The sequence below is a fragment of the Wyeomyia smithii genome, chromosome 2, assembly GCF_029784165.1.
Source record: "Wyeomyia smithii strain HCP4-BCI-WySm-NY-G18 chromosome 2, ASM2978416v1, whole genome shotgun sequence".
NCBI classification, from domain to species: domain Eukaryota; kingdom Metazoa; phylum Arthropoda; class Insecta; order Diptera; family Culicidae; genus Wyeomyia; species Wyeomyia smithii.
Window position 1 is genome coordinate 247,538,724 of NC_073695.1, and position 24,365 is coordinate 247,563,088.

Below are 24,365 nucleotides of genomic sequence, written 5' to 3' on the forward strand. Positions count from 1 at the left end.
CCACAGCCATTTCTTCCATTTACCGATTCAATGTGGTTTTAATCTGGCTTGATTGAGTGATTTTGGAACCAGAAATAATAAAGTGGTCTGTGATCGGTGGTGGCTGGATATAGTTTAAGGGTTGATTGATTTGTTCCGCTCGCGATAAATATTGCCATAAATTGCTGCTGGGTTGAAATCACAAAACGCAAACATCATTCACGTTTGCTGAACTTTATTCTATTTTGAATAACATTAACCTCATCCTAGCGCAGGATGGTAATTAAAATTTCACTGTAGTATTTACCAAAGTGGATGGAATTTCGGAAATGCTTCGAATTCTCGACGTGTGATGATTTTCAATTAAAACCACTAACCATGGATTTGTCCACCAACATCGAGCAACCGGGATGATGAGACACGAGCATAATTTCATTGTCATCGTCTGACTTTAGCGTTTCAGATGACAAAGCAGGAAAAATTAATAAACGCAATCCTCGTCAGACCTCTCGTAGAGGTCGGCCGGCCTGCCTGTGTGCTGCTCTGTCATGACGATGTGAGCTTTTTTGATTTATTTTCATTTCTGTCTGCGAGCAGGCTGTCGCATCATAATCGGAAAGTGCATCCCGTCGTCGTCTGGCTGAAAGCGAGAAAACAGTACTTGGGAATGTCACTCCGAGTGAGCGGAGTGATTGATCAATTGCGGATGCCAGTAAAACTGCTCTCATATGGAGGATGCGAAGAACACAAAGAATCGATCGGGCTACAGAGTGGCGAAAAGGAGAAAACCCCATTAGCAGTCAGTGTCACCGTCGCGACACTCAATGCTACACAATCACAAAAATTAATAAGGCAGTTCCACGAACCGCAAAGTAACATCGCGCGGTCAGAATAATTATCGATTCTGAAAAAAAGCAAATTGGTGGGGCAATCGAATGCCAATCGAGTCGGTCATATATTATGAACCAAATAATTAGTTGTAACGAAGCACATACTTTCATCAGAATTGGTCGTGTTTATGTTTGTTCCTGATGATGTGTTGAATTTCAGTAGAAGTAATAATAATCTGTGAAAAGCTCAGTAGTAACAGTGTAATTCTTTCCTTGGAACTCGGTATTGTTGTACTGAAACATTTATATAACATCGTATTTTCATAACGAATCAACGGTTAAAAATATGAATTATAACTGTAACAAAAGCCTATATTGTACATAACTGGAGCTAGCGGTCATTATAAAACCGATGATATTTTGTGAAGCTTAGTAAGAAAACACAACTCAGCTCTGCATGTCAGAATATACTACTTTTACTTTCAAGAAATAAGGCCGTTACAAATTTTTTTTTCATTTTATGTTATCCCCTCTGCCCTTCAAAAATCTTGAAAATTGGATGGAGAAGAAAAAAATTTAAAGCCGTTTTGTTGATATTATTGATTCTCCGACAGCGTATGGGCAAAATTCATCAACAAACAAGTTCAGTGACAGCGAGAGTGTCGTCAGAAAGCATGCAATATGATTAAGAGCAAGTTCGCGCCAAATGACCTATGGTCGAATATCGACCATTTTTGATTTGAATGAAACTTTGCACACGTATTTGGCTTAGCAAACTGAAAAATGCTAAGTTGGAGAGATTTTTTACACCCATGAGTTATATTCTAAAAGGGCGTATGCCTTTTGGCATAGGTTTTATTCGGAGCATTGTAGCCCAGAAACCGTTGGTTGTTTAGAAAAACTGTCTGGAAATGAGTTGTAGGGAATTAAAAATGCATCATAGAAAAAGTGTACACTGTACAAAATATAATTTTTTTTGACCAAAAAAATAAGAAATAAACATTAAAATTCAATTAAAAAAAAAGATTTAATTTTTTTTAATTTTTTTAAAGAAACTTGACGTTAATACGCAACTTTGAAAAACAAAATCCAGGATGAAGAAATGAAAAATATTTTTTTATGGTAGATTACGTTTTTTATAAAAATTCTAATTTAAACATTTTTCAAAATATTTGTATTCTGAAGATTTTAAAAAAGATACAGAGAATAATTTTTAATCAAAAAGCTTTTGGTAGTTGACATTCTAAAGGCATCGATTTTCGGGTTATTTTGAAATTAAGCTCGAAAAATTATTAATATTTAGGAAAATACATTCTTAATTTGTCCGTGGTTCTCCAGCAAAAACCATACGTTCATTGGAATGCTGGATCAAAAATATACAATTCATTCTTTGACAAGAAAACGATTGGATAAATAACTCAAGCGCTGTACCTTAGCCTACTTACACGTTCCCCCTTGCCGAATGTTTTATAAAAAAATATGTTTGTCGTGCAACACTACCTACTTGTTTACTAATAATAACTGTTTGTAAAGTACGCAACCAATAACTACTGGGTTACCTATAAAATCTGTTTTCGTTTATAAATACGATTGCACTTCTCCAGAAGTGTTAGTTTGCATTTTGTGCACAGTTTGCATCTTGTGAAGATGAATAAAGTGAAAATGGAATATACCAAGCCCAAATGCTGTAAACCCTTTCCTGATCATCGGTGCTCATCAAGGTTACGCAAATTAAACGAAAACGTTATTGCAAAATTAAAAATATTGAACAGACAAGCTCATGTCAATACGTCTTTATCAATTTGTGATTCGTGTAGTTATTGGAGTAATAGTCAAGCCACCATTCATCCCTTCGTTGTTTACTATTCAGAATCTGGAACACATAAGAATATCAGCTTCATCATAATATCGGAAGTACTCCATCATGATACTGTTGCGGTTTAGGTAAAGCAAAGCAAAGCCTTGGTGCTACATTCCGATTCGGAATATGACCTTCTGTTTATTCATACACAGACTTCGCAGCCGACTGTTTAGTGTACAGGACAATTGCTACGATCCTACTGACACTAACAATCTCTCCCGAATCGTGACTCGAACTTACGACGACTGGCTTGTTATGCCAGTATCGTACCTCTAGACCATCTGGGAGATTTTTTGCGGTGTTCATTGCCAAATCAATGAGTTTTTTGAAAAAACAATACAGTCAAAAGAAGCGATATTAATGTCTGATGCAGCTGCCTCACAATATAAAGTCACTCACGGTTACCCTTAAGCGCTCACGGTTGCGCACGGTACCGAGAGCTTGCGCGCTCTCGGATACTCACAATTAGCGCGCGAACAAATACCGTACGCTCTCGCACGTGCTCCGATGCCCACGCTCTTAAACGCCCGCGGTATAATAATATGTACTAAAATTCAACTCGAAAACGAAACAGAGTAATAAATACTATAGGTTAGAATAGAACCGCTAGATAGGCGATAACTCAGGTCGGAGGGGAAGAGTCTCTTCGCTCTGAGTTACACAGGTCAATATTTAAGCAAAATTGTAGCTTAATAAAATCAATCATCTTTATCTATCATCCAAAGGAGGTGATCCGCGAATCGAATGTTCGCGTACAGGACTTCGTGTGTTTCATTTCTAAGTGATTACAGGTCCTGGTAGAGCTCTAGCTAGCGCTACAGTATCACTCTTTTGTTCCGATGTCAGAAAACAAGATACAAACGGAGCTGTTTTCAAAAGATGACGAATCATTTACTTAGTTTTTAAATAGTTTATTTGACACGGCACGATACAATTTATGTTTAACTGAGCCAAGTACATTTTTTTTTAAATTCTAAATTAGCAGGGAAAAGAGGGAGGCCTTTTCTTTATTCTCGCGGCCGACTACGAGCTAGTGGGGATTTAAGGTGAGAGGAGGGGAGTTACAATTTTGATTTCAACTATATTGAGTTATACGATTTATTTATTTGTACATGGCTAAGCAGTGATGTTCTATTTGAGCAGTTTGGACTGAGGTGTCTGCGTGAACATGAAGATGCCGAGTCTTCGTTTGGGTGTCTCCAGCTTAGTGTATCATCTTCTTTCAGCGTGTAGCGGGAATGGTAATCTAACAAATAGATAGAAGAGTTTCATATTTTAATACCAGCGTGTTTTATGAACACGTATAGCTGTGTCATGTACTGGAGATCACCGCTTCCCAGAATGTCTCTAACGGGTACGTTCGGTTGTTTTCCTCGGGCCCGAAGGGAATCTATAAGCTCGGACCTAACACCACAGTATTCGGTACACGACCAAACAACATGCTCGATGTCATGGTAGCCATCGCCACAAACGCAGTGATTACTGTCTACAAGCCCTATACGAAAGAGATGCGTGTTTAACGTATAGTGATTGGACATAAGTCTGGACATCACGCGAATGAAGTCCCGACCTACATCCAACCCCTTGAACCATGCTTTCGTCGATACCTTAGGAAAAATGGAATGTAGCCACCGTCCCAGTTCATCTGAGTTCCATGATGATTGCCAACTGTTGAGTGTTCTCTGACGCAAAATGCTATAAAATTCATCAAAAGCAATTGGTCTTTCATAAATATCGCCGTCAATAGCACCCACCTTAGCTAAAGAGTCAGCCTTTTCGTTACCCGGAATCGAGCAATGAGAAGGGACCCACGCTAAGGTAACCCGGTAATTTTTATCTGTTAAAGCACTTAAAAACCGCCGTATTTTCCCCAGGAAATACGGGGTGTGCTTCACAGGCTTCATTGATCGCAGAGCCTCAATGGCACTGAGACTATCTGTGAAGATGAAGTAGTGGTCTATGGGTAGGGTTTCGATGATTCCAAGAGAGTACTGAATAGCAGCAAGTTCTGCGACGTACACGGAAGCAGGAGCATCGAGTTTGTAGGAGGCGGTAAAATTTTCGTGGAAAACACCGAAGCCAGTGGACTCATCTAGATTAGATCCGTCAGTGTAAAAGCTTTTATCATAACTAACATGTTTAAACTTATTGTAAAAAATCTTAGGGATCTCTTGGGGTCGCAATTGATCCGGGATACCAGAAATGTCTTGTTTCATGGTGGTGTCGAAGAATATAGCATTATTAGAAGTAGCTAAAAGTGCGACATTGGAGGAATCGTATGAAGAAGGATTAATATCTTGAGCCATATAGTCAAAATATAAAGTCATAAATCTGGATTGAGATTGAAGGTCGACCAACCTCTCGAAATTTTCAATTACTAATGGGTTCATAACTGTGCATCGAATTAGCAACCGGTAAGAGAGATTCCAAAAACGATGTTTCAACGGAAGAATACCCGCTAGCACTTCAAGACTCATCGTATGGGTCGACTGCATGCAACCCAAGGCAATACGCAAACAACGATATTGTATTCTCTCTAATTTTATAATGTGCGTGTTCGCGGCGGAGCGAAAGCAGAAACAGCCGTACTCAAGAACTGACAATATCGTTGTTTGGTATAACCTTAGAAGGTCTCCTGGGTGAGCACCCCACCAAGTTCCGGTAATCGTACGAAGAAAATTAATCCTCTGTTGGCATTTTCGTGTCAGATACCTAATATGACAAGCCCAGGTGCATTTAGAGTCGAACCAGACCCCGAGATATTTAGCGACTAAAACCTGAGAGATCGTTTTACCCGTTAGTAGGAGCTGCAGCTGAGCTGGGTTATGCTTCCTAGAAAAAACGACCAGCTCAGTTTTCTCCGGAGAGAATTCGATACCCAGCTTAAGAGCCCATTCAGACAAATTGTCTAAGGTATCTTGCAATGGTCCTTGCAGGTCGCTAGCCTTGCCACCAGTAATGGATACAACGCTATCGTCTGCAAGTTGCCTTAGCGTGCATGAATTTGCAAGACATTCATCGATGTCATTGACGTAAAAATTATATAACAGAGGACTTAAACATGAGCCCTGGGGGAGGCCCATGTAACTAATTCGGGAAGTTGTCGAATCGCCATGTGAGAAATACATATGCTTTTCTGACAACAAATTGAGCAAAAAGTTATTCAAATATGGTGAAAGTCCCTGCGAATGAAGTTTCGCGCTTAAAACTTCTACAGAGACAGAGTCAAAAGCCCCCTTAATATCCATGAACGCAGAAGCCATTTGCTCTTTTCGAGCAAAGGCTAGTTGAATTTCAGTAGAAAGCAACGCTAGGCAATCGTTCGTCCCTTTGCCCCGGCGAAAGCCAAATTGAGTATCTGAAAGTAACCCGTTTGTTTCGACCCATTTGTCTAACCGTAAGAGGATCATTTTCTCCATTAATTTCCGGAGGCAAGAGAGCATCGCAATCGGCCTATATGAATTGTGATCAGAGGCAGGTTTCCCGGGTTTCCGAATAGCAATGACTTTTACCTCCCTCCAGTCATGCGGAACAATATTTAGCTCAAGAAACTTGTTGAATAAATTCAACAAGCGTCTTTTTGCAGAGTCGGGTAGGTTCTTCAACAGGTTGAATTTTATTCTATCTAACCCTGGAGCCTTATTGTTGCACGACAGGAGAGCCATTGAAAATTCCAACATCGAAAATGGAGGCTCTTCCGTAGTTACTAATAACGCGTCGCGAAAGGTTTTCTGTTCCGGTACAGAGTCTGGACAGACCTTTTTGGCAAAATCGAGTATCCAGCGATCTGAATACTCCTCGCTTTCATTCGAAACGTCACGGTTCCGCATGCGCCTGGCGGTATCCCAAAGAGTGCTCATCGCTGTTTCCCTGGACAACGCGTTTACGAACCGCCGCCAGTACCCGCGTTTTTTCGCCTTTACTAAGCTCTTCATCTGCCTGCCCAGTGCCTCGTACTTTCGAAGCAGGTTGACAGTGCCGTACTCCCGGTAGTCCTTATACGCCGCGGACCTTCGCGCGTACAGCTCAGAGCACTCTTTGTCCCACCATTTGTTGGGAGGGCGCTGTCTAATCGTTACCCCGGGTATCGGTTTCGTCTGAGCTTGAGTCGCGGCGTCGATTATCAAGCCAGCTAAGAACGCGTATTCTTCCTCCGGAGGAAGTTCCTCGTGAGTCTCGATAGATTGCGCTATAATAGACTCATAACACTTCCAATCAATATTACGTGTAAGGTCGTAGGAAATATTGATTGGGTTCGGGGGAGTTGAACCATTAGCAATTGATATAACGATTGGAAGATGATCACTACCGTGGGGATCGTTGATTACTTTCCACCGGCAATCTAGCGCTAGTGATGTCGAGCAGAGGGATAGGTCAAGCACGCTTTCACGTGCTGGAGGATTAGGTACACGTGTCGCTTCCCCAGTATTCAAAACTGTCATATTGAAGTCGTCGATCAAGTTACAGATTAAAGAAGATCGGTTGTCGTCGTACAGCGACCCCCATAGCGAACAGTGAGAATTAAAATCTCCCAATATCAAAAAAGGCGCGGGAAGCAACTCTGCTATATCAGTGAGATGTTTCTGTTCAATCCGCGCGGATGGAGGCATATATAACGAAACAAGGCATAGGTCTTTTCCATCCATATTCGTTTGAATGGCAACGACTTCAATATTCGAGATCGAGGGGAGGTCGATTCGGAAGAAGGAATAGCACTTTTTAATCCCTAAAAGTACCCCTCCACCGTGTGAGTCTCGATCTCGACGAATAATGTTAAAATCGTGGAAATTGAGTTGATCGTTTGAATTGAGAAAGGTTTCACAGAGCGCAAATGCGTCACAATTGTATGTATTTATTAAATGAGAAAATAGATCGAATTTGGGGATGATACTTCTGCAATTCCACTGTAATACAGTGATAAAATTCCTAACCTCTTTCGCCGTATTAGTCATCGAAAGATATGATAGCTGAAATGAGGGGCCAAGTTGCTGCTAGTTGCATCAAAAAGGTTTTCACTGTAGGAAGAAGGGCAAGAAGAATATTTTGTAGGGGATCTGGTATGTTGAATGTTTTAAATATCCAGTCCACAATATCAGAAAATTTTATGAACCCTGTTTCTATTTTATCTTCTGATCGAGAAATGGGTGCCCGAGGGGTTTTTGGTGCCCCAGGAAGCGGTGGGTACTCCTGGTTTGATTTAAAATTAAAACCGGGAGGTACTTGCTTCGGTTTTTCTTCACCGCTTCCTTTTTGTGTTGGCTTATTGGTCATTCCGCTAGGGGTTATCTTGCGACCTTTGCGAGAAAGATTAGGAGAGTTGATCATTCTCCTCTTCCTAGATCCTTCTGGCATGGCATAAGAACACCCTTCGACGGGATCGTCAGATGTACCCTCATCGGTTGGCAAAAAGGAAAAGATGCATTTCTGCGAAAGAGCGCTTTGATCGTTCCTTGAGGGAACGCTTTATTTTTTCCTCGCGCTGTTTGTACGCGGGACACGCCGAAAGGTCATGCCGAGTTCCCTCGCAGTAAAGACACTTTTCAGTATCCTCACTGCAAGCGGTCTCAGCATGATTGCCTCCGCACTTGCTGCAGCGTGCCTTGTTGCAGCAGTAGGTGGCTGTATGACCTAACTGCTTGCAGTTTTGGCAATGCATGACCCGCGGTACGAACAGGCGTACAGGCAGACGAACCCTGTCCAAAGAGATGTAGTTCGGCAGTGCGGATCCGGCGAATGTTACACGGAAGGAATCCGAAGGGAAGAATTTCTTCTTCCCTTCTTCGATGGATACTGAATGCAATTGCTTGACATCCAGTATCTTTACATCTTGAATCAGGGGGTTTTTGAAGCAGCCAACCCCGTGACGCAAAATGTCATCGACCGTGAGGCTTCCTTCGGTAACCACACCGTCGATCTCCACGTCCTTGGCAGGGATGTACACGCGGTACTCTCTCGTGAAGAGCTCGTAGCTAGCAATTGCGTTTGCTTGCTTCAAGCTACTCACAACAACTCGCAGTTTGTTCGGTCTAACCTTTGTAATTTCGGTTACGTCCGAAAACTGTTTTGCCAGGTCCTTGCCGATTTGAATTATATTTAGAGGCTTCTTTATGGGCCTGAAGTAAACTACGAACGGACCTTTCGAAGCATCTGGGTAAGCTTTCACCCGTGTTGCCGGTACCCTTGGTACGGGGCTAGGTAGCGGGGAAGGTAGAGGGGAATTGATGGGGGAGATCTCAATCTCTTCCCCAGTTGTTTCCACATCCAGGAATAGTTGTACCTGCATGTCGTCCATTTTGCGGGAGCGTTACGCTCTACCGCACGCAAACGATAAATATTCGAATGTGGGGGGGGGGGGGCCAAATAGTTGCTATTAAATTTTAAAAACAATTTTTCAAACTACAATGGATCAAAATTAAAAAAATGCAGTAATACTAATACTAATAACAATAGTAATAATAATAATAATAATAATAATAGTAATAATAATAATAATAATAATAATAGTAATAATAATTATAATAATAACAATAATAATACTATTAATAATAATGATAAAAATTTTAAAGTGAATACTTCACCGAACGTCTAAGTCACGACCTCACGGCTGATAATAGGATTAATCGAGCGTCTCCGCAGAACAAACAATGACGATCCAGCTTCGTGTTGTGACACAGTGGCCGTCCTACACGCGACCTTGTAGATGCCACTTGTAGTTGACTTCCACTCGCCCGATCGTATGGTGGTCCGTGCTGCTAGCGGGGTAACAGCGGTGCGGGAGAATTATTCTTGCTGATATATCAGCTGCGTATCAGATCACTGGCGGGGTAGCCTGCCCCTACCAGTGTGCAGAAGATGTTTCTGCCGATAAACTACCGGCTATTGTTATCGCGCAGCACAAGAAATAATCGACAAAAAAACACCCGTACGATAACTCGTGTATTGTTATTTTGCAAACTCAAACGGAGATGAACAATTTGCGTCTAATCGAGACGAAAGCAAAACAACGAATGAATCATTTACTTATGATGTATATAAAATATAAGGTGAATCAGTTCTGTAAAGTATCTATGTCATAAACAAATATCCACCACCTTAGATAATAATTTTTATAAAAAAATTAATGTACCATAAAAAAATATTTTTCATTTCTCCATTCTGGATTTTTTTTTCAAAGTTGCGTATTAACGTCAAGTTTCTTTAAAAAAAAACATTTATTTTTAAATTGAAATTTATAGTTCATTTGCAATTTTTTTTGGTTCAAATTTTTTTTTGTGCAGTGTATATTTTTTTATGTTGCATTTTTAATTCCCTACAACTCATTTTCAGACAGTTTTTCTATACAACCAACGATTTCTGGGTTACAATGCTTCGAATAAAAGCTATGCCAAAATGCATACGCCCTTTCAGAATGTAACTCATGGGTGTAAAAAATCTCTCCATCTGTGAAATGCTCAGTCTGCTAAGCCAAATACGTGTGCAAAGTTTCATTCAAATCAAAAATGGTCGATTAAATTTTCGCGTATTTCCAGGCGATTTGAAATGACTTTGCTCTGTTTCCTCTAGAATCGGACACGGTTATTGAAAATTGCAGATTGATCGACATCTGCGCTTTAAATTCAAATTTATTTAATATACAATTTTCCATATTTGAGTGGATGCGTAGCCAATTTTCCAACCGATTGCTGGAAGAACGAAGGTAACCTGTTAAAGACTAAGCGAGTGATATGCATTGAAATTGGACATGATTTCGTTCCCTGTTTCGATTTTTCACAAATTACAAATACATTTCCAATTTACACCTTCTATAGATCTTCCATTAAAAACGTAGTTCTACATCAAATATATGAAAATATTCAAAACTTCTGTAATAAACAAAAATACACATGAAAAATAATTGAAAAATTGCTGTTATTTTGAATATGAAAATCACAAACCTCGTCAGGGTACAGGGCACTAAGAATAGCAAATGCGTGAACATTGAAATAATAATGTAAACAAAATAATAATGAATACGAATGAGAAGGAAATTGGTAGCAAAATATGTATTGAAATCAAGTAGCTTCACAGCCGCTAGGTTACAAAGTCCGCTTTGTCGAGCGGATAGTCGTGTGTTCGAATCTTAGTACAATCAGACCATCCGACCATCGATCCGATGTCAAAAAGGACTTAAGCTCTAGAGCAAAATCTGTGTTTTTCAGTTTTATTAACAAATGTGAAAAGAAATAACTAGGGTATCAAACATCTTCGTCATTGGTTCTCTTCGGCAGTTTTTCTGCAGCAATCTTTTGCAAAAGGGGGCCGAAGAAAACCACTTTGGGCTTGATAAGTTAGATATTTTTTCGTGATTCTAAAATTATTTTCAAACATTTTTCATATTATTGCGAAAGCTTCCAATACGGCAAATTAACTTATTCAATTTGTGGGTGTTTTTTCGGTTGCAGTTTCGTTTTACCGATAGCTCACTCCACCAGCACAATTCTGAGGAACGATGAATGACCAACTTGTAGTCCCCAAGTAGTACTACAATTTTCCGAATATTGCAATGCTCTAACTTTTATGCCTGAAGTGCGATATTCAGCCAATGGTACATGTTACGAGAGTTACCTCACAGTGAAATATATTCTACTCTTACGCTTACTTCATTTTTTGAGACCTGTTTCCGATTCCATCTAAAGTGAAGTGACAAAAAAAGTTGAAGAGGTTGTTTATAAGACACGACCGCAGAGTTAACATACGACAGCCTGTTTCATATGTATTTCTTGCAAAAGGTTTGGGAATACACTTAATGGGGTTAATCAATTTAATGGTCTCTGTTCCAAATGACGTTTACCTCTACAGACGGCACCGGTAACGACAATGAAGAACAGCAGAAGCTGTGTGCAGCTATGCAGTTTCACTTGCTGTCGTCTCCAAAACAAGAATGAAATTGAATTGTTTTGAGACTTTTTTGTTTGTTTCAAGTTGCAATGAGATAGCTTAGTTTAGGCAGTGGCTACGAAGAGGTTATAGACGAGGGCCAATAGTGCATTCCCTGTTAACTAGGTTTAATATGAACAATTTCCTGCAGTTTGCGGTAGCGTAGATAATTTTACAACTAATTGCTGCAAATAGTAGGACTTGAGCGAAAAATTATGTGATTCAAGCTCACTGGCTCAAACATTCTTCAAATAAATGTTGAAGAACACTCAGTAAACTTTGAGGCTTAGCTGAAGTCAAAAGAGATTTATAATGTTTGTCAATGCCATTTATTGACAATTGAATATTGTTTTTTCAAAATGTCAAATTTTTGATTTAGTTCTGAAAGATTTAGTGTAATATTTAAAATCAAAATGAGGTGATTTATTTGCAACTATATATGATAATTTTAATCGCTATACTGCTAGCCACACACGCTATATATCTAACCACGCACGCTGTGGATATGCACATACACGCTATATAGCTAGCCAAACACACTATAGACATGTACAGACACGCTAGAGACATGCACACGTAAGCCACGCACGCTATATGGCAAGTCACCCACGCTATAAACCTGCACAGACATGCTATAGACATACACAGACACACTATAGACATGCACACGCAAGCCACGCACGCTATATAGAAAGCCACACACTTTATAGACATGCACACGCAACCACACACGCTATATAGCAAGCCACGCACGCTATAGACAGGTACGCGATATATAGCTAGCCACGCACGTTAGCGACACACACGTTATAGATATTCATATACGTTGTATATGTGCGCTCACCCTATATATACATACACGCTGAATGATGGTGGCTTCTCAATCCACCTGGTGGTGCGAGTCTCATTCAGTTTCTGGCTGTATTCCCCAACGATATCGGAATTGGATTACCGCTGGTGGGGTCCAACTTAGATCGAAGGGAAGCCGAACTGACAAAGGTAAGAACTGCAGCTAACGACCATCGCCGCCGGTGTTGCCCGCTGTTGCTCCACACCGCCTTTGCCCACTGCCATCGCTGCTACTGTCCGCCGCTGCTGCCCGCTGCTAGTAAACTAAGCTTACTTGAGGTGAAGCAGACTCTTATATTGCCCAACGAGTGCATTCCCGGCTAACTAGGTACTCCATTCTGTCGTCCTTTTTAGGGAAAGGCAGCAAGCGACCAATCAAAGGTCAACATTTACGTTTCGTCAAGGTTCAACAATTTTCAATGGTACAATAGTTCGGACTACCAGATTACAATTTTCTGCATTTGGACGGGTGCTTAGATGATTTTCCAATCGATTGCTGCAAAAATGACGGAAATCGGTGGGAAACTGATTGAGTTTAAAACGTTTGAAATTGGACAATTTTCGTGACGCTCTCGATGTATTAGGTTTTCGAAATTGGATCCCTGTATTGAATTTGCCCCCTGTATATGTTGCCGTAAGATGTAATCTACGTCAAAAATTAGCTCCGTGAAGTGAGATTGACAGTGAAGTGAAAATGAGAATGTGACAAGTGAAATGAGTTTCCCAGCACAAAAATTTAAGTTCGATTGAGTTGAAATTTTGTATGAGGACATTTCTCGGAAAGACGAAACTTTTAAGCCCTATCGCTAAACGAAATTCGAAGATTAGTTTTTTGCCTTACGTTTCCTTTGCCGCAGTTCAAAAATCAGTTAGTCTCAAAGAGAGTTTTGTAACTGAAAAATAAACTCGATATACATATTATCATTAGATCACGAATCAATCAATTTTTAAACCTTTCTCACCTTCGTGAAATCATTTTACCGTTCAAAATAATCGTGAAAAAATTCCACGCAAAACGTTACATATCAATTTTCATATATTTTAATGTATCATTCTCTCGTAAACTGTTCGAAAATTCGCTGGAAAAAGTGCTTCCTAAATAGTGGACTATTTATAGTGAAATTTTAAATAATTTTGCTTCAGTTTGCTAACCTTACGTGGTTTTTGAGAGGTTCGATTCTATAAAAAATAAGCTTCATCATTTTTATTCTGTTCCAATGAATTAAACATGAAAGCCTTCATTGGGAATATCAAGCATAAGCAAAGTGAAGCAGTGATGCCTCAGAAGTAAGCTGGTCCAATCATGGTTCAATGCTGGTCCGATCATGATACAAAACAGGCTTTCGCGTTTCACCAATAATTCAAACTTTAAAGCGAATATTTCATATAAAAAGTGTTCCTACATTGAATTTGAATGTTACAGAAGCATATTACTGGAAAATATACTGCAATCTTTAAATATTCGATTCTAAAATCACTGCTTGAAAACAAGACTTGGTACCAATTGTAAGGGCAAATTGTGCTCGTAAATAGACCATTTTTTTAAATTTTTCGATAACAGTAATACTTAAGTAATCTGGATGAAACCTTCTCAACATCATCAGAAGAAGTGTTATGATGAAGATATTTGATACAGTTTTTTAATTTAATAGTTGAGAAATCTCGCATATAAAAAATGGTCCGATCATGGTACATTTTCTGACTGGTCCGATCATGATACAACACCCTACCATGCGGCGCGGCGTAGGTGGTAGAATGACGGAAATCGTAAAAGAGGAAGGGCTCCGATGCATTCTGTTTGTAGATATACAGACGAACATTGTGTACGAGCAGTGGTGGGCACCGCTAACCGAAAATTTAGCGACGCTAATCGCTAAGTCGCTAACCGGAAAATTTAGCTCGATAATCGCAAAACGCTAAACCCACATTAGCGGAACTATCGCTAATCGCTAATCGCTAACTTTTAAATATGTAAATAGTCATATCGCTATATTTATTGCTCGTGTTTTGTAAACAAACGAAAACAATTACTTTTTGAAGTTATTTACAGTAAGAGGTTTACGGAACGGTATTCATATTTGATTTTGTATAAACAAGAATAACAAAAGTTATTTAGCTGCATTGAAAATAGATACTTTTAAAAAAAGTTTTCATAAAAATTCAATTATTATCTGAATCCAAAAAGTAGAACCAAAGTTGTCATAATTTCAAGCGCATTGCAATTTACCAAAGTTCTTGGTGTGCCGAAAATTTAATCTAGACCTTGTGGTTGTTCTTCAAAATGCTCCTGTGGCTTGTACGATAACTGAAACTCCATTCTAGGGTAAAAACCTGACAAAAGTAACTTTCGCAGTAAAGTATGTTTATCTTTCGAAGCAATTTATGTACGCCATCCGCAATTCACAGTTTTTCTAAAAATTTCTATTGTCGCTTCTCTACAAAATTTAGCGAATTAGCGATTAGCGTTTCGAAGGCCAAAATTTTAGCGACGCTAACAGTTTCGCTAACCAGCTTAAAAATTAGCGAAATCGCTAAATCGCTAACTGAATTTTAGCGTCGCTAATTAGCGAATTAGCGGAATGGTGCCCACCACTGTGTACGAGGTACATCAGTTTTTCATCAACTGTATAAATGTCAACTAGTACCGTTAAGATGGCACCGTAGACAAGCCGCCATGTTCAGACTTTCATACGTTTGTTATAGAGAGTTAACCAAGTACGCTGGGTCCGAAGCTAAAGCTAAATTGTTCTGATACGTAATACTCAAGCTCGAAGTAAATTGTTTTATTCTTCCTTCCATGCACAAATCAAAATCGGCCCTTCTTAGGGCCACAAACACATTCTTGAAACAAAGCTGCGATTTCTAACTTTGCAAATAATGAAATGTATGACCGCAGTTCTACATTTATTGCAAGTGTCACAAAAACCTGGCGTTAAAAACATTTGTTTCTCTCTAAATGCGATCATATTTTGATGGGCACTTCTCAGCGCCCCGATATCATTTATTTGAAGTTGTAAAACAGCGTGGGAGAAACTGAATTCTTTTAATAAGGAATTTGTTTCAAAGTCTTTTTATCACTATTGGCAATATTTTGGTGAGTGACAGAAAAATAATAACTATGTACTTCCATTGAAAATTCAATATTTAGTTCAATTCATATTGGGAAATTCTCGCTGAAACCAGGACGCTGGGTGCACGTTGTCTTTTAAATTCATTTAAATGCACATGGTTGTTAAAAATAGAAAAAATAGATACTGTCAATTTTATACGGTCGACGAGGTATGAAATAGTTTTTAGAAAGGTTGAATGTTTAGCAATTATTAATGTTCTATTTGAGCTATATTTCTAAGTTTTTTTATGAAACCTACTTCAAGTAGCACTTTTCTGTAAAAAGGAACGATTGAGCTTTTATTCGAGGTGATCACAATTTTGGCCGCCGTCTTGAATTTGGCCGCCGTCTCGGATTATATAAGAAAAAATGCGATTTTGACCGTGTTCGAAACTACCGGTTTTCAATCTGAGACAAGCATTAAAAAGCTTAGAAAAAATGCTATAAGATGCAATTAGGTGAGCATCAGTGTTAATTCACCCATTGAACCACTTTTGCAAACGTTCAGAATATTCAGACTATACTGAGACTTTATTGTCATAAAATCACAATTTTTCGCATTTTGGTGAACGCAGAATAAATTTTTCAATATTTTTTGTAAGAATGATGGATATCCGTTGAAAACTAAATGAGTAATTTCTGAACGAAAACGATAAATAAATGACTGAACATTTCTAATTATATTCCTATTACAAGACAAAAATACTCAGTATTTCGCATGTTTGCGCTAGTAGCTCAAAATAACTTTTAAAATTCGTGGTGACAGGTATAATGCTTTGCTAAATACTTTTGTATATAAATATTTTTTTATCAACCGTAAGAGTGAACACCTCAAATAAAACAATATTCTTATATTTTGAAGCTTAAAATTAGCAGATCACAATCATTTTTTTTTGGATATTCTATCCTAGACAACTTTGCACTATTACTCACTTTTCCACTAATCATACATGATAATATGTTATCTTCGAACACATTTGTGTGCCCTAAAATCTTATTATGATTACGTACAAAAATTGGCCAATGTATCACTTCTGATCACCCTCAAAACAAGACATCACCCCGCAACATCGTAATTCGTGCCCGTTTCCCTAGGATACGATGTCAACTGTCAGTCGTTCAAGGTAGCGCGCGACCCGCCGCGTCTGTAGCAGAAACATTCTAATCACTTCCACTTAGAACGCTCGATTCCTCTACACATCATGAATGAAGATAAAGCATCACGTTCGCTAACAGTGATTTTTCCTCTCGTTTCAGGTAATAAATAAGCGCTAATTGCACCGCTGGTAAGTACACTTGCTAACAGTGATTTTTCCTCTCGTTTCAGGTAATAAATAAGCGCTAATTGCACCGCTGGTAAGTACACTTGCTAATGAATGGATGGTTTTCATCAAATTGACGGCTCGGAAGATTAATGTCAAAAGCCTAAGCCTAGCGAATCGGCAGGTACCTAATGACCCTGGAATTGGGGGGAAGAGCAAACCTTAAACTAGCACGCCTGAGGCTCTATTGGCACGCTCTGAGTGTTCCGTCAATTATAGTAAGTCACTCGAACGATTTATCATATATGAAACGCATTACGCTAGACACATCCAAATTAGAGCGCATATGTTTCACCAGGATCACGGATACAATCTAATGAAAACTAATAAGCTCCATAAAAATGTCCGTGGGTGGTTAGCAGGGCACACCGCCAGCTGACGGATGTTAGCGGTCACTATCGAGTGGCCTATCGTTTGCAACTAATGACTCCTGCTGTGCTGCACTGCGCTGCCGTGCCAGCGCAACGTCTCAAGAAGGAGCTGAATCTAGTTGTAAGCTGGAGGCAGCGGGAACCGACAGGAGCGTACTCGAGGTACCACCCAAAATGGAGACTGATTCGCCATCGAAACTTTAGTGAGAAACATTAACGACGCCCCCGTCGACATCGTGAACAACACCGAGGGTAAACACTTTTCGACAGCTCAATGCGCTCTGCTTGACTTTCGCTGGGGAAGACCATTTAGGTTCATAGGACACCATATCTGTCTTGAAATAGGTAACCCAAACGGAAAGAACGAACCTCAAGCAAGCAGGTGAGCGGTAGGGAATTGTGGAAAGTATCGCTGTCTCAGAGTACGACAGTTACAATTTTAACTGGCTAATAAGACTAATGAGGGATTTTACGTGAAATCGTCTGTGAATTTCGTGGAATTGGTAATTCAAGCAACTTTGTGTACTTGAAATGTTATTGAGTCAAAGTTGCTTTTTTCTAACTGATTTTGAAAGTTTTTGTACTCAAGCCAAGGGATGTTGAAAGTTTTGGTTTGACAGCCGAAGTAGCATAAAATTTCTTTAGTACGCCTTAGCTGCTTACCTTCGTGCGGTACTGCTGTGAGATATGAGTGATTATATTTGCACATTCTTACGATAATTGGCGGGGAGTCAAAACGCGGGGTTTGGTGGCATATGTGCCACACCCGCGCGCGTTAGTACTGGCTCCAAGCGAGCAGCCTTCGGCCGAGTCGGTCCCGGTCAGTGCGAGTTCGATTGCGTGCGATACTGCGTAGTTACGCGGGTTTCTGTTTTAGGCGACAGAAAATACTGTCATTAGCCGTGTCATTCTTCAAATGATTATCATTTATGTGCCGTTACGATGTAATTGGAGGAAATTATAGGCTAACTGTATGCAAAACATATGAAATTACGGCTGATTGGGTTGGTTATTAGGGGTTGTGCCAGAGTTTCTGTTAGATTTTCTTTTCAATTTGCGTACGGCAAGCTGATTACCGCTAGTTATAGGTTCATGACATTTTTCGGAAAAGTTTTCAAAATATTTGGCCTCATAGCCATGTCAACGTTTTTGACATATTCACGCATTTAGTATGGAATATCTCCCCCTCAAATTTGCATATTTGGTAATTTGATTGAAAAAAAAAAAAAAAAACACAAGATACTTAAGATAAACACTTGAAAATAAAAGACGTTAAAGGTGATTTCCGTGTAATTCACTTATCTGCTACCTGAAAATCACCATCACTAATCAGTAAATTATTTCAGAGGAGTGGCGGCGGATTGTCTTCTGTCTGCCAAAAGGGAATTAGGAAGATTGAGTTTAGGGATAATCCTTTTCAGCCTTTATAGTCAGCATCCGGCAACAAAACTAAGAATTCTGGAACAGAACAGCGCCTGTCTGCAGCCGCTAATGGTATAAAAACTAACAACTAGACATGCAAAGTAGAAGTGATTGATGAGGTGATTTTTCCTCTGATCATAAATCGAACTACGCTCAGTCGGGTGCAGTTCGAATTCCGAGAACAGAATCGATTAGAATCACGCAGCAGTAAAAAGTGTCCTTGGTCGCACGCAGTCCACCATTCAAAACGCAATGCGTCTGGGGCCGACTCGCACCTCGTAATAAGCATAACCGTGGCCGTAAAAATTGTGCAGAATAACAACCGAACGCGAAATTACAGGGACCACTTAATCAGAAGGCACTGTGGCCACTGCCATTGACTAAAGTGGTACCTTCACCTTAGCGCAAAGCGCAGTTCGATGTTAAAGTTCCACATATTTCGTGCGGGCCACACCAACGCCGAGAACGCACCCTTTTCCACTGGCTCGTAACTGGCGCTGGTTCGATTGCATATATTTGATCGAACTCGGTTATTATACCGGAATAGAAGTCGTCCATTCTAATCCGTTATCCTTCGGTCTCTGGGTGTGCGGCTTGTTGGGTTGGGTTCGCCATCGTCATTGGCGTCAAACGGCGAGGGTGGGGACGGGTTATGCGTGTAAATAAACGGTGTTCAATTCCATAAATGTACTAGACAGCGAGCAATCAACGAAATTGACTCTGCGTCGTTACGGGACGGTAGGAACGGTACCTGGAAATATTTCTGTCATGGTTGGCTAAGCGACCCGTTGCAAAACGGATCGCGCTTGGGAGCTGCAGTTTACTGTTACTGCGGCAGTATAGAATAATCAAACGCAAATGACGTCCTGAATGTGCACAACATTTTAGCGAATCGATCCGGTGGGATAATATTGAGGCTTAGCATGGAATCAGCTCTGGAAAATCCCTGATCTAAGACTAACGTTCATCAACAAAAAACCTATAAACACACAAATGTGATTCGTTTTTTTACTTACACTACCCACCATAAAATTAGAAGCGCTTCACTGAGTTTTGCAACACCCCCGAAAAGTTTAGCATTAATTAAAATGAGCATATTACGACAATCTAGAGAGTTATGGGGTTTTAGTTAACGCAAATTTTGTTTCGGCCGCGACGCAGGACTAGTGTGCATGTAGTTTTGGGTATTTTGAAAATATTCTATCTCTTGAATCTATCTTCTCAGAAAGCTACGATCTTCAGGAAAGTTGTTTGAATGGTCAAGTTGGCTAACAGTATAGTTCAAAATTCTGCCTCAACCTGGTGGTAGTATGCATGAAGTTATCAGTAATTTAGTTTACTTTCTTCTCGTGAATTCAACCGCATAAAAAGTAGCGGTCTTCAGCAAAGTTGTTCAGGAAGTCAAGCACTTTTAATTTATAGACAGATTGATTTAGTACAAGACCTCTAGTTATAAAATGAACTTACCTTGATAATTCAACTACTAAGAAAGATGCACTATTCAGTAACTCAGCAATTAAAATTCATTAGAAAAAATAATTAAAATTATTTTATTTTCAATTTATTTTTGCCGGTTTATTTTAAATTTCTTTTAATACGACTGATGACATGAAATGCTGGTTTCAATTGTATGATCAATAATTAAATCTTCGATTCTTCAAAACACCAGGCCCTGGGCATTAGGGTGGGACAAAAAATAAGTACTAGCTCCAATGCACTTTTCGTGTTCCTTATGGGTCCTGTAACAACTGTGTAACTTTTCAGATCGATCGGTGGAACCCCTGATTTGCGCCCGATTTTTAGAGTTTCCATACGATTTTATATGGGAAAATCCACTTTTTCAAAACTTATCCTCTAGAAATTTCCCGTTGGCTCCTAAAAACATACCAATACATGATATTTGTAGAAAATTTTCCTGGAAATAATTCTTCTGAAGACTGTAAGGCGCTACAAAATTTGTAGAAAAAGTTATTCACCTTAAACCGATCGAATGTCTGACGAACGGCTCAACATTGAATTTTTCCAGCAACACTGATGCAGCATGCTGCTGTTGCAAACTCAACAACGTGATGAGAAACAGTTTCGCGTAGAATTAAGCTTGAAAGCGTGATTTTTCGCTCATAGTATCTTCGGAGAAAATGCTTGGAATATCAATCCCTATATTTTGATAGTATTCGTTGTGTGATTCATACCCCTAAAAGTGAGAAATCAGCTTTCTCAACACCCCTACGTAGTGAAAAACATTTTCGTGTGGGATTAAGCTTGAAGGTATGATATTTTGCTCACGTTATTCTCATTATCGGAGAGCTTGCTTAAAATATTAATTATTAAGTTTTAATGTAGATTGATTACTCCCCCTAAAAGAGGGAAGTAAACTTTCTAAACACCCACCTCGTGTGACAACTTGGGTTCTGGTGCCAATTCAATAGATCATACCCTGGTGTCTTTCAGAAAGGAGTTTGGTAGATACATAGCTACAATTTGCGCAGATACATGGCCAGCAGGTCATTACGAACCAATGAGGTATACACAGGTGAGGAAGAAGAAGACATTCGTCTGTTCTAGTAGCGAAAAAAGGTAAACAGAAGCAAAAAAAAACTTAAGAAGGCAAAACAACTTGAGAATGCTAAAGTCTTAGTAAAGGCTGATAACATTCAGAAAAACTCTACACTTTCTAACTTTGTACCGAAGGCAACGAAACGATTTTTCGAAATCATGAAAATCTCAACGGACTTTCTTAAAGAAAAACCTGAAAAATGGCAATCAAATAAACAATATCTGGAAGCACAAGAACGCGTGAAGGCAATTGCAGTAGTGAATGATTTTGCAGAAAGGGCCGTGAAGCTTGTCAGCGACTACAACAACAAAATAACAAAAGATCCCGATCAACAGAACTATTTGCTACAAGTTGTCGAATCCCACAGACAACAAAAGCATGTTGAATTTTTGTATATGTTTTAATCAATATAAATTGCAATAATTATCAGTAATAAAAAATTAAGTTGGAGCCAAAGATGTTTCCATTTTCAACAGACAGCGGTTTGCAATCAACACGGGGAGGTAAAGAAAAACTTTAAAAACCTACCCTTTTCCAGTTGTTTCGGATCTTTCAGCGGCCCACCTTGGTGCCCGCTCAACCAACATCCCGCCCAAAGATCAATACTCTCTTTTTCTCTTTTTCAATAGACTTCATTTACCGTGGTTCGTAGTGACCTGCTAGCCATGTAACTGCACAAATTGTAGCTATGTATCTACCAAACTCTTTTCTGAAAGACACCAGAGTCACACGACGTGGGTGTTTAGAAAGTTTACTTCCCTCTTTTAGGGGGAGTAATCAATCTACATTAAAACTTAATAATTAATATTTTAAGCAAGCTCTCCGATAATGAAGATAACGTGAGCAAAATATCATACCTTCAAGCTTAATCCCACACGAAAATGTTTTTCACTACGTAGGGGTGTTTAGAAAGCTGATTTCTCACTTTTAGGGGTATGAATCACACAACGAATACTATCAAAATATAGGGATTGATATTCTAAGCATTTTCTCCGAAGATACTATGAGCGAAAAATCACGCTTACAAGCTTAATTCTACGCGAAACTGTTTCTCATCACGTTGTTGAGTTTGCAACAGCAGCATGCTGCAGCAGTGTTGCTGGAAAAATTCAATGTTGAGCCGTTCGTCAGACATTCGATCAGTTTAAGGTGAATAACTTTTTCTACAAATTTTGTAGCGCCTTACAGTCTTCAGAAGAATTATTCCCAGGAAAATTTCCTACAAATATCAAGTATTGGTATATTTTTAGGAGCCAACTGGAAATATCTAGAGGATAAGTTTTGAAAAAGTGGATTTTCTCATATAAAATCGTATGGAAACTTTAAAAATCGGGCGCAAATCAGGGGTTCCACCGATCGATCTGAAAAGTTACACAGTTGTTACAGGACCCATAAGGAACACGAAAAGTGCATTGGAGCGAAAAAATTACACCAACGCTTTTTTCCCATACAACTGTGTCCCAGTCTACTGGGCATACGTTGAGTAAGTGTTTCAAAATTTCCTTCTGCGATGTCTTCCCAAGTGGACTGCAAGCACTGCCTTGTTATATTTTGCTGATTGCGTGCTCTAATTCAATAGCGTCCTCACATCTGATTTAGAAGATATACTTCAATTGGGAAAGTTTCTCTGTATTATATTGTGCTTTTTTAAATAAATTATTCACCTCAAAGTAATTCGAAAAAGTTATTTTTCAAGGACAATAAGATAGACAGTTGGAGTCTTCGAGTGAGTTGTAGCAGATACTTTCGCAAGTAACTTTGTCAAAGATGTCAAATTCCTATCTAGTTTATTCGAAAAGAATTAAATAGTTTAAAAACTATGGAAAGTTCACTCGAATCATAGTTCTAAATACCGTTTTTTTTCAAGATTTTCTGTATATTCAATATCTTCTAAAAAGTGATAAGCCAAACAAAAATATATATTCGGGTGGGAGAGTTCGTCCCTAGATGGTATCAATAATTGGGATTTCGGCTTGACAGTCATTCATCTCAGAATTTAGAACGAAGTTATTGTCATTCCTCCCAACGTTTCAGCACTTATTGGTGCCTTCATCAGGGGAAACTGTTCAAAGGAGTAATTTATTAATAACTTTGCAATTTACAAAACTCATGTTGTTTCAATTTGTTTAGATTGTCTAATGTTAAAAAAAAATTTAAAATTAGTGACTAGTGACCTTTAGATGCAACCACCTGACGTAGTCCGATAATTATCATTGTAAGTCGAGGGAAAAAGTTTTGTAAATTGCAAAGTTATTAATAAATTACTCCTTTGAACAGTTTCCCCTGATGAAGGCACCAATAAGTGCTGAAACGTTGGGATGAATGACAATAACTTCGTTCTAAATTTTGAGATGAATGACTGCTAAGCCGAAATCCCAATTATTGATACAAAAACATATATTTCTGCTGAATATTTCAACTCGCTATAGTCCAAAAGAAGAGTTTTCAAGGGTTAATTGAGCTTCAAGTTACTCATTCGTTTGCTCGTGTCAATGAAATTAACGACCTTGGGGTACTACTTGATGATAAATTGACTTTTGGGCCGCATCGAGCCAATATTTTTGACCGTGCAAGTCGTCAGCTAGGATTTCTTATGAAGGTGTCTTAAGATTTCACTAATATCCATTGCCTGATATCGTTATATTCGGCGTTAGTAAGATCGTTTGTGGAGTCGTCAGCTGTAGTGTGAGCACCATACCAGACAACTTGGATTGATAGGATTGAGAGACTGCAGAAGCGTTTTGTCCGTTTCGCACTTCGTAGACTTCCTTGGACAGACAGGCTGAACCTTCCTCCTTATGAACACCGTTGTAATCTGTTAGGGATTGCTTCTCTGGAACGTAGAAGAAAAATTCAGCAGGTAATGATTGCTGCTAAAGTTATTCTTGGTGAAATCGACTGCCCGGCTCTTCTAAGCAAGTTTTCCCGGAATGCTCCTGGTCGAATTCAACGCAGATCACTGGATGAAATGTTTATAACGCCGTTCCACAGCCCTGTCTTTGGATACTTCGAACCAATCTCCAGAATAATCCGTACCTTCAACAAAACTAGTCAACTGTTTGATTTTGGATGTTCCTCGAATATTTATAAACAGAAACTGCTATCAGCTAGACTTTTTAAATACCTGTTAAATTTAAGTAGTTTTTTAT

At 39.2% G+C, this 24,365-nt stretch overlaps 1 protein-coding gene across 5 annotated transcripts in view; it reads left to right on the top strand.

Annotated features, from left to right (window-relative positions):
• The window catches only part of LOC129722561 (mucin-2), a 381,740-nt gene that overhangs the window by 146,557 nt on the left and 210,818 nt on the right, over positions 1-24,365 (top strand). Inside the window, exon 3 of one of the 5 annotated variants that reach the window (XM_055676131.1) lies at positions 16,872-16,900. The exons of the other annotated variants lie outside the window; for them this stretch is intronic. The gene's annotated coding sequence lies outside the window, so the exon portion shown is untranslated. The remainder of the gene's footprint in view (positions 1-16,871; positions 16,901-24,365) is intronic. 5 annotated transcript variants of the gene reach the window in all.